The sequence below is a fragment of the Andrena cerasifolii genome, chromosome 9, assembly GCF_050908995.1.
Source record: "Andrena cerasifolii isolate SP2316 chromosome 9, iyAndCera1_principal, whole genome shotgun sequence".
Lineage (NCBI taxonomy): Eukaryota > Metazoa > Arthropoda > Insecta > Hymenoptera > Andrenidae > Andrena > Andrena cerasifolii.
In genome coordinates, this window is record NC_135126.1 from 5,957,852 (window position 1) to 5,975,117 (window position 17,266).

The 17,266-nt window shown below is 48.9% G+C and overlaps 1 protein-coding gene across 1 annotated transcript in view; it reads right to left on the reverse strand.

The window, feature by feature from the left end:
* Inr-2 (insulin-like receptor-like) overlaps positions 1-17,266 on the reverse strand; it is a 74,328-nt gene that overhangs the window by 23,061 nt on the left and 34,001 nt on the right. The window lies entirely within an intron of this gene.

Below are 17,266 nucleotides of genomic sequence, written 5' to 3' on the forward strand. Positions count from 1 at the left end.
CCCTTCCAGTTTCTCGTCGCGGAGATTGGCCCATGGGGTTCGCCTGAACCTGTTGCCTATCGCTTCGGAATTAACGAGCTTCTCCGTCTTTCTGCTCGTATTCGCTGGGCCGAGGCAACAAAGTAGATCCTCGAGGGGTCGACGACACTGTACCATTTATATGCTTCGCGTTCAGACCCACGGTGTACCCTTGATTCGCCGAGCACCCGTATCATGTTTCTAAGAAAACTTGAGCAAGATACTTGCTTGTGCAATGCGGTATGAGGCCCAGTAACGTTGCATCGAGATTAGCAACAGATCCTGCGGCATCCACCAGAACTGTTGAACTCGAGGCGACGCGGGGGCGTCTGTAACTCCTGCCAAGAGATTCCGGATTTGTCCGCAAGACCGATACACACCGATTATACATCCAGACGCGTGTTCGGAGAACCGCAACACCCGGCAGCCAATATGCAGCGTGTCCCTGAACAGCTGGCCGCGATTTAGGTGAATTCTATGTCGTCGCTCGTGTCGGAACGGCACTCGACTGGCTCTGAGACGACGGGAAACGGCGCGTCGAGCATTAACGGATAACAAATTGCCTCCCGCAGCGGATCGATGCGCACGATCGCGGTGGATAATTTCTAGCCACATTTTTTTGCCCCCGGCCACGCGGTGCATGCGTCGCGGGCGCTGGTTGAACTTGAGCTCCGAGCTGCTACAGTCACACTCTTCCAATATGAGTTCTCGACTTTTCTCCTTACACGTCTCTTTCCGTGTAATAAAAATGGGCATTGCGAAGACACGAAGAGATTCTTCCGCAATTAGTCAGTCGAGAACGTCATAAAGATTGGATTATACTTTGTGATGAGGCTGATTAGCATAGTACGATGGGAATAATTGACCGTTCGGTTGAAAAACAAGGCAGGTTTACCGTTCAATCGTTCTGGAATTGGTAGAGAGAGAGGTGTCTCGAATCTGCACCAGGGATCTCCTGTCGCGTTTTTCGACAGAAACATGATAAAACGGTGGTTGGCGGATGGTGCAGCTTTGCTTTCGTTGGAGGGACAACGTGGATCGGCGGATTGCAGTCGTGTGTCGAATACGATGCGCAACGAATACCAGGGTACCCGTGCTCGGGGAGGCTCGGTAGTCGGCAGTGGTCGAACGGAACGACCTGGAAGAATGGGCGTCGCGATCGCATAAATTAGCCGCGGCGACGTTTGTCATTCTCGTGCTTTCGGCTCGTTAAACCGTGACGGAGGCCGGAAAGCAGCATCGGGGCGCCGCACGAAAGGCAGAACGCGCCCGCGCGTCTACCGGTGCGGCTTCGCACGAATCTCGCGTCAGCTCGTCGCCAAGGCAGCACGAAACGCGATTAAGGTAAATGGCCCAGTGATTAAACTAGGCCCAATAATTACAAATTCAGAAGAAATTTTTTTAATGATGACAGTTTTACTAATTTGCAACGATTAAATTGATCGAAATATAATTGCAAAATGTATTAGCATTATGTAGATACAATTATAGGCTTACATAACTGAATAGTTATATCATGCAAAAATATTATTCTACAGTAAAGCTTCAACAGTTTCAATCTCGCTTCTTACCTAATGGGCTCAAGCAAGCGAGAGCATATTTTTATTACAGTTGTAATTACTTATCATTTTATAATTTTTGAAATAGCACAGTTGTTTTGAATTTATTAAATATTGAAGAATTGAAAATTAATTGGATCTCTTATTAATTTTTTTTTTTAATATTGAAATTGATGCGTTTATTTACTAGTACACGAAAACACGACACGGACCAGTTATTAAACGCGTGTTTAATGGTGTTTAAACACTGGTAGAGACGCCAGTACTCAGTGAAGTTTTGAGATTATTAAGATTTATTGATTTATATTTATTGATAATGATTTTTATTTATTGATAATGATTTCTTTTTATTAACTGATAGAAATAGTTAAATTAAATATATATTTAATAATTGGGACACTGATAATTAATGACTGGGACACGCTATGAATTTCTTTTAATTACTGGGCCATATGAACAGTTTCATGTTTTAATTAATTTAAAACTTTTCCTTTAACAAATGTAGATTCCTGTCACTTTATCTGAAAGTAGACATTTTACGCTTTCGAGTGATCATATTTAGTTATAATTTTATACTGTTTAAATATAAAAGAAATTGCAATTATCTCAACTGCTCCTTTAAGGGGAGGTTCCGGTCTAAAAGTCGATTTTTTTTTTATTTCATGTTTCGAACGTTCAACATTTTAGGAATACGCGTTTAAAAGGATTTGCTGAAATTCGTAAAATCCCCGAAGTTATAGGCATTTGAGTAGCGGCAAATGCAAATCGCGTTTTTCTCGAAAGTGTTCTCAAAACGGTGGGACGTGTATTTCCAAAAGTTATTATCTGATTCGACTGACTTTTTTTATTTTGAACAATATACTTCTGGCTAGGGGGGATACCAGAAAAAATACAAAAAAAAATTAAAATTTTTGACATGCTTAATACAATACAAAAAAATCCATTAAACTATATATAGTATATTTCCTTTAATTAATTCCTAAAAATCACCTACGTTTGGGGGCTCTAGACCGGAAGGTCCCCTTAACTGTTCCACCACTGGGCCGTTTACTTTACAGGTTGGATCGCCGGTTGCGTTCCCGCGTGTAATCCACGATTGCCTCCCCTCGGCGTGGAATCGTGCGATTCTACGATGACGAGCGGGTTCGATAAGGTCGTTAGGGCCGCCGTTCCCCTTGTCGCCGACGTGTACCTATCCACTGTTTGATTCAGAGGTGTTCGCGATACAATACCTTGACTCTCTTAGAAAACGATTTCCGAGGGCTCAGCGTGGCTGCTCGTAGCTTCCTCGCTCGGAGTCCCCGAACAGGAAGTTCAGCTAAGATTGCACTGTCCGCGGTTGGGGCACGTGTATACCTTACGCGCCTTTGTCTTCCTGCCCGTGGTACTCGCGCGGGGTGGCGTCGACTGGCGTTCGTGCGCAGGGTAACGAAGCGTTTTCAGCCGGAGAAACGATTGCTAATGGGGTGACTGTACAATTCCAATGGCTGTCGGCTCTCCGCAACGGATGTAAACAAAATTCACAGCGAGCTTCGTCCTCGAAGGAAGCCAATTAGGGCCCCGCGCTCGTTATTCCGATCGATCCAGGGGAAAAGAGGCGAAAACTGGCGGCCATTAGCGAGGAATTAAATCGATTTGGCGGCGTGCACGAGGCACATATTAATCAGATTTCCGCGCAGGGGACGGGAAGTGGCGTGCCAGTGCGCCCGTGCGCCCGCGACACACCGCGAACCGGGTCATCGACCTTGGCCAGCCGATGACCGTAGGCCCAGGTGGAGTTCTCCGCCGAGGATCTCCCGTTGTGTGCTCGACCGATGCCGGAAACTGCCGTCTAGACGGTGCCTCTTTTTGCTTTCTTCCGCTGGTTCCGGTAGCCAGTTCCCCGTCGAACCCGTTGGGAATGGTACGCCAGCGCACGCGCTCGCGCTCGATTGACCTCGATTCCCACCGAAAATCTCGCTCCCCAACGCGTTTCTGCCTCTCCTTTCGCCCTTTTTGCAGCTAACCTACATTCGCCGCGTCTACTTGAAAAAGCCGATTCCCTGAAAGATTGCTCGCCTCCCAACCGCCGCCCGCGGTCTCTGGCGATCCAGCCACCGCTTCGAGGAGGGATTAAACGAAACGAAGTGGTCGTAGGGCCCGCGTGATGACCGAATCCAGGCGTTTCTAGCGGTGGCCATTAATTTCGGCCAAGCAGCAGCGCAAGGGCGACACGTTACCGTGAAACGTCAAGCGGAAGTGGCTGCTACCGACCACCTTAATAATGGCTAGCCCGTCGGGGGGCGTATGTCTGCAGGCCGCGGCCAGACGAGATATTTCCACGCCGATCGACTCGTAACGTAGCTTCGCTATATGGCCGGGCCACGGGGCGTATTTATTCGGCGTCTTTCGCCGCGTCTTTAACCCGGCCGGAAATCATTAAGTAATGTCACCGGACGACTTCCGTCGCCACTTACCGTAAACGGGCCTGCCACTCAATATGCGAGCTGACACGCCTTAATTACATCGCTCTCCTCCTCGCCCATCTTAAGCGCGCTCGTACGCGCCCGTGCTCTCTCCTGTACGCGACACGTCTCTCCGCCGACTTTCTCTCTTTCCTCGCGCTTCTGCACCGCCCGGCTCCTTTAGGCTTTTCCTTCCTGCTTCTCCGCCGCCTTCCCCATCTCGCCTGGAGTATCGACCTGCTCGAGGTTCACCGACTTTTCTGGAGTCCAATCATCCATCGTCTACGCTGGTGCACAGCTCGCAGGACTTAGGGCTGTCGCGTGAATTGTCATTGCCGCGGGTATAAAGTCCGATAAGTGGCCAGCCAGTCCAGGGTCGACGGCTGAATTCGTGCCAATATGATCTCAGCCGCGTGGGACTTCCGTTTTCCGCCCTCGTATCTTCCGCTGCCTCTCTCCCCTCCGCTCCCTGTCGCTGCCCGCCGTGCTCCTGGAGCGCGGAATCGCTCCGTTGTAGTGGATACGGGAGCGTAAATCGAACGTATCCACTTTTATTCGACGGGACAAACGCCTCTGCCCGCTCGTAAACCGCGTGCGCGTGGTAGCGAGGCTGGGAGACGAGGGACGCTGCTACTAAAGCAGGGATTGACCTGCAAGTGGGCCGAAAGTGGAGACCTAATGATTTACGCGGGCTGCAATATTAAATACCTAAATGCGCTGATCGAAGAATTTTAATTTGCCGGGTGAATTTGTTATTTCTGAAAGATTTGCGATTGAAACAATTGCGGGCCGCAGATCAGTGGCTGGGGTGCCAAATGCAGCTCGCGGGTTGCTCATCATTGAACTGAAGTATCGCCGCGACGCTTCTTTTCTTCACTCACAATTCCTTGGGCCCGAAATCTTCTCTACGCTCTTAGGCCCGGGTAGCAATATCGCTCACGCTGCATCCTCGATTCGATCACACCTCCCCGGGGATCCGCACGCGTCCGGCTTGATTGCTCAAGCCTTAGTTGTCGAACAGTGAAACGAGCGATGTTCCCCGTTGCTTTCCACGCATCACGCTTTGCCACAGGTGGCGGCGATTCGGGGCGTGAAAAAGTCTACCGGTGCTTCTCTAATTTCTCTTCGACGTCGTTCGCTACTTTACGACTGTTAAATCATAGGAACGCGGGCCGTAAATAAGTGGCTGGAACCCACTGGGCCATCAATTTCCTTTCACCCGCAGCAGCGACGCGCGGAACGCCGTGGAATACAAACGAGCCGCGTTTTATACGAAAATGATCGTCCGGCGAACATCGCGGCGCCATAAACCACCCTGGACGAGGTCAGTCGCTGCTCGATAGGCGTCTCCTTCTGCCTTGAAACGACGTGCCCGCACACCCTCGGTCGAATCGTCACGGAAGCTGCGAAACATTTCGTGAGAATTTAACGAGCGAACAACACGAGGACAATTAGTCATCCTCCCAGCGGCGGCAAAAGGTGCAGGGGAAGGGGGGTGCTGATAGACGCGTTCGCGTCGTTAATGTTATTTAACCCCTGCTGACGAGGCAGCCGCGAAATGTAATTAATGGTCGACGCTTGCCGGACGTGTCTCGTTGCTCTGCAAATCCGAGTGTATCCACAGGAACCGTGCTGCGAACCTACATCTGTTGCGAATCATACCTACTGGCAATCGGCTTGGAAATCGTCGTCAAATGTTTCATCTATCCGTGCCCAATTATCTTTCGATCGTAGGCCAGGTCTGAGCTCAGACTTCGCGAGCTGCACTTGCTTCAGACGGTGCCCAAAAGAACGCAGACTACTTCTTACAGTCCCCGGGCCTGGTCCCCTCGCAAACATCTTTTTCTACCTCGAAAGCTGCCTCAGCGGACCGGGCGGAGAGGGGGCCGATGCAAGGGGAAATCGTAAATTAGCTGCCGCTTGTCGGATGTAGAAGTTACGAGGGATGAAAACTCGCCGGGGGACAATTATCTTGGTTAATTATTTCACGAGTAAGTTGCGCGCGGTATTCGTCGCATCGCGTTCCACTTTTGGCGGCTGAGGTTGTTTTGCTCGAATGCACCTGCGTCGAGTCAACGTCCCGAGAGGCTCGAGGCAGCCGAGGGAGAACAGAGCGCGAAACGCGATACAAACTTGCTGCGGAACGGGACAGAAAGGGCTGAGGGGAATCGGGACCGACGGAGTCTCCTCCGAGGCGCTCGCGATTAAACCGCGGGGAGCGGAGCTAAGATAAGCTACCTTCGATCAGCTCGCATTCGAGGGGAACCGGTGGATATGTAGCAGAAACGGAGGAGTCTCGGATGCGACCGAAAATTCGGCTACGATCCACGATTATACTTGGATTGACGCGGCACCGCCCCGAGTTCGCTGCTCGTCGAAAATAGTTCGCTGTCGGCGACAAAGTGTCTCGTGAACTGCAACGCACGAGCCGGGACTCGTTCACCCGAAACGCGTGCGCGTAGGTATACTTGTGGACTCGGGAATGAGCTCGGAAAATAGATAGCTATGTACGCGGTGAGAAGAATAAAGGCACCTACTCTATGTGCAATAATCGTGAAAGACCTTGGAAATTTATTGGAGAACTCTAAGAAATTTTAATCTATTCGGTATTCTGGGGCCAGGAACCCCTGCAAGAAGCTTGGAATAAGAGATCTCGGAGGATCGGCATTGGCTACATTGGCAAAGCGGCTGGCCAGTAGCGCAGCATCGACCTGTTTCATCCGTGACTCCCGAGCACATAGGAACTACGAAATTTATTCCTAAAGTATTCCCAATTAAAAGCAGCAAGAAGTATTCGATCTCCACCAAATACCACACTTTATACAAACAGCAGATATTCTAACTTGCAGACTGCAAGCTTAGCAACGCTGGGTGACACTATCATCGCCTTTTAAGGAATCGAGTATCCCGTTTTCGTTACCAAACACAGATGCGACCGTTGGCCAACGGCACCAGGGACCAAGAGCCACGGGGAAGAGGTAGAAGCAACCGCAGCTCGCTCGATTTGTTACTCCCCGGTATTTGTTACGCCCAGTTTCGGGCGAAGCACAGGGCTCGGTAGCGCGCGGTCGACAATGGGCCGAAATGGCAATCGATCTTGACCCGTTTAATCGCGCAGGGCCGCGTATCGGAGCAATTGTCGAGCATCGCTGATCGCTGGGACACGTGGCGCGGCACGAAACCGAGGGAATGCTGCGCGCCTCGGGCCCTTGGGCCGTGGGACGTCGCCGCCCGCGACCAACGCGCCTTGGTCTCGTTCCGAACCGCATTCCGCAACGTGAATCGCTTGCCGACATTTCGGGAGGGTCCCCGTGTCCAGTCAGGTGATGAACGACGCAGGCTACCTACCACCGCGTCAAACGTCTCCTCGCCGCGCGCCTTTTCCCAAGCCCTAGCGCTGGCCTTTCTCCCAATTTCCCGCGGCAATTTCGAGCTTTCAATCAATCAGCCCGGACATTAAACTCATCTGGAACGGGCCACGGCACACTAACTGTTTAGCGGCAGTCTGGCTGACGAAAACTGGTGCAGGCCACGCGAGGAGCAACCGGCACGTGGCTTTCGCAAATGAACCTCAAAGTTCCGGATGGGGATCCCGCCGATAGAGGAGATGAAACATCTCGCCAGAAAGTAATCAGTATTCGCTGGCGGAGCAGCGTAACCGCTGGACCGTGTGCAATCGAGATCCAGACGCCGTTTAAGCGCGCGCCGAGAGAAACATCCACGAGGAATCTAGACGGCGCGAGGTTTGCTTCTTCTACTTTCCTTCCTCCCTTCTCCGGCCCCGACGTCCGAGTTTACGACTTGACGAGTCGCTCGCGGATTACAAGGCGCGCACGTCCGCTCTGTAACGTTCTGGTCGTGTCACTTGAGCGAGAAATCCGCTGGTTTCTTTCGTCGATTTCACCTAGTCGCGGGGAACGTAACCGTTTCCACGAGCCGCCTCTAATCAGACGTGTTCACCTTCTCGTCCGAGCATTCCTTTCCTTTTAATGAAAGCCCGACAACCAGCCACGCACGCTCCGGCCGACCTATCGATCCGACGTTCCCGCAAATTAACGAGGCCCAAGCGGGAATAACGTCGTGCGTACAATCATCCACCATCCCCTTCGTTCTCCCTACCGGCCGTTTCCAAATAATCGATCAACTAATTAATTCGGCTAGACCCCGGGTCGATTACTAGCGAGTAATTTCCAGCGGGAAATATCACTGTTACGTCTAAATATTTAATGAGCTCCGTGGACGGGGGCAGGGAGGTGCGAGGCGGTGTACCGACCTCGTTAGGGTAATTTGCTTTCGATTGGATTGGAGGCTGCAACGGCACCGTGCACAGCCAGAAAGTACGTACCTACGCTTTAGTCCGCTCGAGGGGAACGAGGCTCCGCGCACGCCGAAACGTAGGGGAGACCGGGGCTAAAAGTTCCGGGGGTAAGTTGTCCCGACGGTTCTATCTTCAAAATGAAAAGAGCGTTGCTCTTTAAATTATTTTATCCGCGTGAGTTGATCACGCCACTCTGTCGCTCTTGTTAATAGCGTCCGCGACAACTGATTCGTGTGGTTGTAAGCAAGGCGAGTAAAAATTCTAGTCTATTTTAAATATTAAAAATTCTAGTCTATTTTAAATATTAAAAATTCTAGTCTATTTTAAATATTAAAAATTCTAGTCTATTTTAAATATTAAAAATTCTAGTCTATTTTAAATATTAAATATTCTAGTCTATTTCGAATATTTAACGTCGTTATTATTGATTAATTCGTTCGTACGGATCAAATGACATTTAAGAACAATAGTGTTTATCGTTGCAATATATGAAATAGCCGAATAGTCTCTCAAATTGTAAAATGTGTCGATAGGGGCTAGTTGTTACTATAACTTGGGGCACGTTGTTACTGTAACAACTTGCCCCACCGCAAATGTATAAATTGTTCCTGCTGTGCCTTAAGATGCGAACGTATGAATGAAAAGCGGAAAGGGACGTGACTTCGATCGAAGTTATGCGTAAAGATAAATAAAAACTGTCGGTAGAGAATTCAGTATCTGCCACATGACTCTATCGAGAGTTATTAAAAAACTACAATCTGGACAGGAAACCACTGTAGGCTACAAGTACAAATCTCACTAAGTAGGTACCCACAAACAGTTGAATGTAAGACTGATCTGTAGAGTTTAGTTTTTACACCAAACATAATGTTTATGGTTATTATATTGTTTTGGTTTTCATTTAAAGATAATACATTTTTGTAGATCCGATCCTTCATAAATAAACATTATTAATAAAATTCTGTTCCATTTCATTAGAAAATGAAATATTTCATTAAAAGGCAACTCTTATATCTTAGAAACAACTTACCCCAATGCGATAACAACTTGCCCCATAAAGAGGTAAGAAGTTCCGCTTCGACCAGCCACAAATAAATTACTTTTTACGAAAAACCTATTACAATATATTAATCACAAGCTTAAAATCACAAAATATAATAAATTTAACAAAAAATTAGTCAATAGCGAAGAGAATAACTACATTATTTTCCAGTCATTTTTTCTGTTTTATCGAAATCGGAACTTTTTGCTCCGGTCCTCCCCTACGCTTTCAAAGCTTTTTTTCGTGCGGCTGCGTTCATTCGCCAGGTTGCCGCCAGCGGATAAAGCGATACGATTCCACGGTCCGTCGTGCCCGTTTGCTCCACATACGTGGCAGGATAATCATCCGTCCCTTCACCCAGGCCACCCTTTCCCTGCCCGCTGTGCACCAGAGCCCTGCAACGGGCGGGTTTGATCCGCCCGTCACCCGACTGGATCCCGAACCACCCGGACCCGAACTTTCACTAACCCGCGATACCCGCGGCGGATGAGTCCGGTAATCGTTGATTTCTATCCACCCGGGGCGGCCGAGAGTGTTGTATACGCATGATGACGTCACGATGCCTCGGGCGGATAGAGATCAACGATGACCCGACTGATCCGCCGCGGGCACGGGCGGATCGGGTGAATCGAAAGACGACCGGGTAACGGGTGGGTTCACCCGCGATATACCCGCCCATTGCAGGGCTCTGCTGTGCACATCTCGCTGCCAGTTTTCGATCGTTTAGCTCTTCCTCTTGCCAAGTCCAGTTCCGTTCGCGGGTAATCCGAGGTACGGGAATTGTCGCCACGCGAGACTCCGAGAGACAAACGCGGCGCGAGCCGAGACGCTTCTCGGTGGACGGCGGGTAGAATGTCTGAGAGTATTCGAACCGACGAGTATTCTCGGATTGCAATGTTTTAAATTTGGAGGTCACTTAACTAATAAGGAAAGTTAGGAAATTCGCAAATTCAGAAAATTATCCAACTTTGCGTGCAAGTAGAGTAGTTCCCCTTGAAAAATTGCAGACTCTTCCTTTATCGTGGAATATCTCGAGAACGGTGAGAGATGTCGGAAAACAATTTAAACAAAAGTTGCATCTCTTTTTTATATCTACAAAACCGCGTGGAAATAATTATCGCATTTAGGATTGGTAGTGGGGTAACTTGAAAAGTATGGATTTCTCGATAATTATTTCAACGCAGTTTTGTAGATATAGAAAATATATGCAACTTTCGTTTAAACTCCTTTTCGATATCTCCCACCGTCCTCGAGATATTCCGCGAAAAAGAAAATTCTACATTTCTTTCAAGGGGTGATTTCACCCCCTAAAAGCGCACTATGGCATCCACAAAAAATAGGTTTGTTTTACCACTCTACTTGCACAGAAAGTTGCATATAATATTCTGACTGATCGGGTTGCCCAGCTTCCCCTGCAAAACTCATCCACGATATATTTACTCGCGCGCCGTGCCCATCGCTATTACCGTCGAATTAATTTATCTCGCTAATTAGGTAGGCTCTAGGCGGTGTTCATTGGAAAATTGTTGAAAGCGTGGCCGGTTGTTTCGGCCCCGGGGCCACCTAGTTATCAACTCTGTTCATTCCGACCGATCGCGAGGCCAACTTTCCACTCCACCTACGCCGTGCCGTCCGATAGAGGCGAAATTCATGGAATCACGTGCAGAGGAGCCTCGACCACTCCCCCTCTCCCAATTATCCGGGATAATCAACGCAGAACGTAACCTAACGAGCGCCAGAATTTATTCCCGCGAACTCCGTAAATCTGCCATCGGAGTTTGCGGTAAAATTTTCCGAAATTTACTGCAAACCTCCGCCCACGCTTTCCACCTACGCATTCCTCTCCATTCCGCGGCACAGAGGGTCGATGAATCTAAAAGCACGCGACTCGCAATAAAGTAATTTGACGTGGTGCCGCAGAAGAAATTGGAATCGTTCGGATTAGTCGAGATCCCGTCGGCTTCTACGGAACGCCCAACGTTCCCCTGTTTACCTCGGAATTAAGCAGCGAGGAATTAAGCTTCCTGGCAAGTTGCAATCAACGTGCATTAGTGGGAGAATACACGCGTACGCGGCGTCGGCAGAGGACAGCGACACATAAGTTATACGTAAATAACCGAGGGTTAACGCGATTCCGAGCGACGCTACTCTGCGTTTGTCTCTCTATTCTCGGCGGTACTTAACGTCGCCAACTGCTATCGCGAATCTGGGAAAACAAACAACCGTCGGCCGCCGCTCACTATTTCATAAACATTCGGCTGCGCCCGCGGAACGTGGACATCAATCACTCTTCCCTGAATCATTCGCGGCTTCGACAAGGCAGCGCGACGATTCGTGGGTCCCAGAATCGCGAGGTGGAACAGGCTGCCCTTTCCGATAGCGTTCCGCGATATTGCGCGGCGAACACGTTCCAATTTCGACATCAAAGCGCTGAAATCCATTGACCATCGGGGATCCCCAAAGACACCGAGCAAACTTTCCCGATACGATTACCGTTAATTGAACGTAATCAATTAATCGAAGTTAGTCGGGAACTCGGGGCAGAAATCGGGTCGATCGAGGAGAGGAATTCCCAGGACCGAATAACGGGGCCCGCTCGAGATCGCGTCCTCAAAAGGAACGTCGCGCGTTTCCACTCGATCTCTCGATGGCTCGGCCAGCTTCTTCCCGGAATAAACGGAATGCCAATGCATTATTAATCTCCTGCCCTCCTGAGGGACCAAGTTCCAAGGGACCACCTTCTTCTACATAGCAGTGTCTCGGCTCAGACCGGCTGCGTTAATTTCCTACGAATCTACGAACACCAGCGACACTCGCCGGTGAGAGGAGCGCGATTCCGTTGACCCATTCGACACCCACGAATCCGTGGTGAATGGTATCCTGTTTCACGTGAGTACCGCCACGCGCGAGTACTCGATTTCCGGCGGAAGCGTTGTGGAACCCACGCGGCGTGCCGCGCAGTCTTGTATAATCGCGACTTAATTTGCTTTTCGAGCGCGCCGCGTGCTTCCTGCGCGTGCCCGCCAATTAGGATCGCGAGACCTGTACGACGATCAATTTCAGCGTCTGTCGGTGGACCGACAGATGCTTGGGCGGGTTAAGTGGTGGAAGTCGAGCCACGCGTCGAGTTTCTTTTCGTAAACCCGGAGAGGGACCTCGAGGAAACGGGGTCTTAATTTTCATGGGACCCCGGTAGGTTGCGCGATATACTCGATGCAGGAGGAGCTTCTGCTCGGAGCCTCGACTTCCCCTGGAATTTTCTTTAGAGCGCGTAATTGGGTCACTGGTCTTTACCTCGCTAAACGTACTCTCCCGAAAGATCCGGAGGAGGACGTGAAGCGTTCTGACGCGCAGCGGGTCGCCCGGGGGAGCTGGATGAGCTCGATGAACTCGATCGAGCGGGAGTTCAGTGTGTCGCGGCGTGATCGGCGTCCGTCGGTGACGGAGGAACAGAGAGGGAAAGTGCAAGCGCGGCGTCGCGACGCTGCTGCTCACGAAGGGTGTCAGTTAGATAACCGCCGATCGCGCGGCTCCATTCGTGCGCGAGGGAATCGGCTCGGGGCGCCTTGGATCGCCACCGAGCCTCCCCTTTAATCGCGCAACACTGTCTTCCCTATTCGGGGCAAACGTGTCCGACAACCTTGACGGAGTCCGCTTGTTAGACCAAGTCTCGCGAGGAAGAATTGTGACGAGCCGAAGGCGCGTTTTCCTCTTCACAGCGGATAAACATCAGAGGCGCGTTTATCGGGAGATCTTTTACGCGTGCTCCTCCGTCTCTCCGTTTCATTCTAGCCGGCGATAGCTCGCGGTACGGCGACGAGAGTTTCGTTTGCATAATTCGCCGCGGCGCGAGGTTGCAATCGCCGTTCCAGCGTCGCCCAGAAGCGAAGTTGGACCGGCTGTAAAACATGCTTCGACGCCCTTGCGACGCCTTTTACGTCCTTCCACGCTCCGTTGCCCTTTTCCTCTCGGAGGGATCGCGCCGCGATTCCCTTCTGCCCTCTCCGCCTCGCTTTTGGCTTCGCGGGGAATTTCGATAGCGTGTCGCTAGCAGGCTAGGCTGGCGATCGACTCGCCAATTACAGGCCATGCTTCCACCTCTAGATAAGCATTATCACGCGGACTAATCGGGCGGCTGGAAAGGCAGTTGCTCGCGTTCGAGGGTTCGAGCGTGCTCGCGAGCGGACAGTGCCCTTTCCAACACCGACTCTACATTCCATCCTTCTTCCGTCGGAACTTTTCCGCCTCTATCCTCGTGTCTCCGGGCAGCTGGGGCTGGTCGAAGTCACCTCGAGTTTCGAAAGTATTCCCAATTAATAATGGAGGTTTCAGCGACTCGCGTTATCGGGCAGCTTGTTTACCGCGTTAAAGAAGCGAACGGCCGCGAAATGCAAATAGATGGCGATTTGCATTTACGACTCGGCGGCGGGCACTTCGGAAGCAACATCCTGCTGAAGTAAACGGTACGTCCGCTCGATATTAGTGGACAAAGAGCACCGCCGGGGAATCCTAGCAGCCGTGAAAAATCCAGGCACTTCGTTATCCGCGCATCTCCATGAAAACAATAACACGGAAGGCGAGCAGAAGATCGCTGAGCGACTGACGAGAAGCGTGGGAGGCAAGCTGATCGCGTTTAAGCGGTATCTTTCGGCCGAGACCGGAGAGAAGGCACGAGAAGTGAAACGAGCAGGAAACAACAAGCTTCCGCCAGCCGGTCAGCGGTTTCGATTTTGTTTGCCCGGCCCGTCGCGCCGCCGTCTGGCCCAGCGAGAATATAATTATCGTCCGGGAGGATCGCGGACGGGCCTGGCGTGCACCGGGAATTACATTTGGTGGTGAGTTCCGGAGCCGCAAAACGTAGACAAATTAATCGAAATTTCCATACCCGACATTAAGTACCGCAAACTGGGGGGATCTCGCCAGCAGAACGGGGTAACATTGGCATCTACTTAACATCCATTAAAAAGGAAAAGGAAAACAATTTTATGCATTTTCACACTTGTGGTACATTAACAAAAGATGCGATTTTTGGTAGGGTACTTAAGGGGGAAGCTGGTTTAGGACGCTGAAGACACGGTGATTTTTTAAGAATTATTTTCCCAACGAATATAAAGAGAAACTTTCCAAAACTTTAAGGGTGTTTTACTGTATATTCAGACAAGATTTTTTTTTTATTCAATAATAATTCATTTAATGTTATTTTATTGGTACCGTAAAATGGGGGAACATTGGCAGCAGGGGATAACATTGGCAGCTATACGCATGAACATATAAAGTCGCATTCGAGATCGAGATTTTAGGTACTCGATTGGTTCAACGTTTGCGGTTAGATATCCAATAATCGCCTGTCAAATAGATAACTTTCTTACGTTATACAATATATTATTAATAACATTAGATCGCAATAATGCCTAGATCTTATACAGCGACTACCGGGAAGGGGAATTATAAAGCATTTATAGATTCCGATCTTGATAAAGCTTTAGCTGATGTTAGAACTGGAATGTCTCAACAGCAAGCTAGTAAAAAATATAATATAAGTAGAGGTACTATTCAAAACCGTTTGAAACGTTCTTGTACCAAGCGTGTGGGGCATCTAACTACTTTAAGCACTGATGAAGAAAAAGTTATAGTAAATACAATGCTGGCGGTGGACCTGACTGGGTGCAATGCATAACGTGTCGTCAGTGGAACTTGTAATCGAGGAACCGAAACAATTTCTTACGAATGTCCAGTCTGTCTGGATGACGATTAGATTTTAGTTAAGATGTAAAATATAAAATAAAATAAACGAATTTAAGTGTCAATGTATCTAAAGGTTGGAACCGACAGGTCCAGTAATTTAGTCGAGTAACAAGTCATTTAGTAATTTACGATTGATTTATCAAACTACTCGATTAAATTTTAATATCCACACACGAAAAATGATTAAATTATTTGCTAATCGACTAAATTACTGGACGTGCCTGAACCAGTCTTTACTGACTTCAGAGTAGCAAAACTTAACCTGTTACTGCTATTTATATGATGTGTCAATGCTATCCTGTACCGGCTGGTATTTAACATGTATTAAAGAAGAAAATGACAAAATTTTATGCATTTTAACGCTTGTAGTACAATCACGAAACATGCAATGTTATGATAAGATACTTAAAGCAACTGTAAACATTTTAATTTTTACATTATATAACAAAATTTATCAAAAATCTGCCAATGTTCCCCCATTTTACGGTATATCTTCGTAGCCCCGCACCGTCGGAGTTGTCAAATCGTGTAGGTACATCCTAGCGGATCCAATTTCTGTCCGAAATAAAAAAGCCGAAGTTTTTCTTAAATGACGCGGATTTCTTGTATGAAAAATATTTTTTATCTTTTTTTAAAGAATTTATCTCAAAAATCAGCTTGCGGGAGATCGTAGGGAATGGTTTTCTGCATCTCTCATTAAATTTTCATCCAAATCGTTGGAGCGGTTTTCGAGATTTTATGTTCAGCATCATACGGCGCACCGCGTACACGCCTTTACGTTCTTACTCACAACTTTTGTCTACATAGAGATATTTAGACTATTCTTTTTTTGTGTTAAAGCTCGTAGAATAACGATTAAAACTAGAATAATTTTTGGTACATAATCAATGAGTCGCAACACTTAAAATCAACTAACAAACATAAGAAAAAGAGGTCAGCTTCACAGACTCAAATTTATTCGCGCACCCCCTAGGATTCCTGGGATCATTTTACCCTACTAGAGAGGGATCATATGACCCCAAACATCCAACTCAGATTCAGTGGTTCTCTCTACTGTTATTTATCACTTTACAATTTGCGTTTGCAAAAAATGCCTGTTTTAGGGCTATCGAGGGTAACCTACCCCCTTAAAACAAATGTAATAAATGTTAATTTCTATATTATATAGCAAAACGTCCCCCAAACATGCCAGTATTCCCCCAATTTACGTTACCTTCGAGGCAACTTTGCAGCTCGCCGATGCCGAGACGAGCGTAGCCACTAATCTGCAAGTATTATAAATTTCATACCACTCCACCGCGATGACTTACTCCCGCCGAAATCAATCCGAACATCCCCCGCTCCTTGCACCCTAATATCGATCCTCTTAATCCCAATTTCCGGCGCGGCTCCGTTTCACCCGAAACGCGAGGAAAAATACCCTCCTCGCCGGCCGGCCGAATCGATCCTAGGGCGATCCACGAATGCCCTCCGAATTTAATCGCCGAAAAGCCCGGCGAAATGGACGCGTAACCGTTTCCTTTTCGCCTATTTCCCCGTGTTCACTAATTTGACGAGGCGAGCGGAAGAACGAGGGCGTCGAGTCAAACGTTTCCAGTCCGTTTCCTCCCCCGCACGCTCCGCTCGGCCGTGCCTCGAACGGCCGAGGGGAAGTTGGAAAATTGGGCAAACCGGTCGGACGGTCCATCGTGGCTTGTTGAATTGGTGAAAGAATCCCCCCTGTCAGTTAGAATGAGAACTTCGGGCTATGATTACCGGGGGCGCAAAGGGGGGCTACGTATCTTGCTCTAATTAATTATACGTTTCGCATTGGCACACGCTGTTCGCTCACAAGCCGACGGAAAACGTTCTGGCGACTGCGGAACGAACCGCCCGCGGGGCTCGAATCCCTTTTTACACGGGCAACCACTCGCCCGCTCTCAAGCACAAAAGTAATTTGTACTGATTAAACGTACGTGTACGTGGAAACAGGAAAGAGATTACATTTCCCAGCAGTGAAACTGGGAAACGCTGCTCGGACTCTCACCGTGATACCGCGTCCCACTGGTCCCCGTTCCTCGCTTCTATTTTTCTTTATTCACAAAGGGAAATATCCACGTGCCGGGGTTGACCGCTTCAATTATACATACGCTCGTTTCGC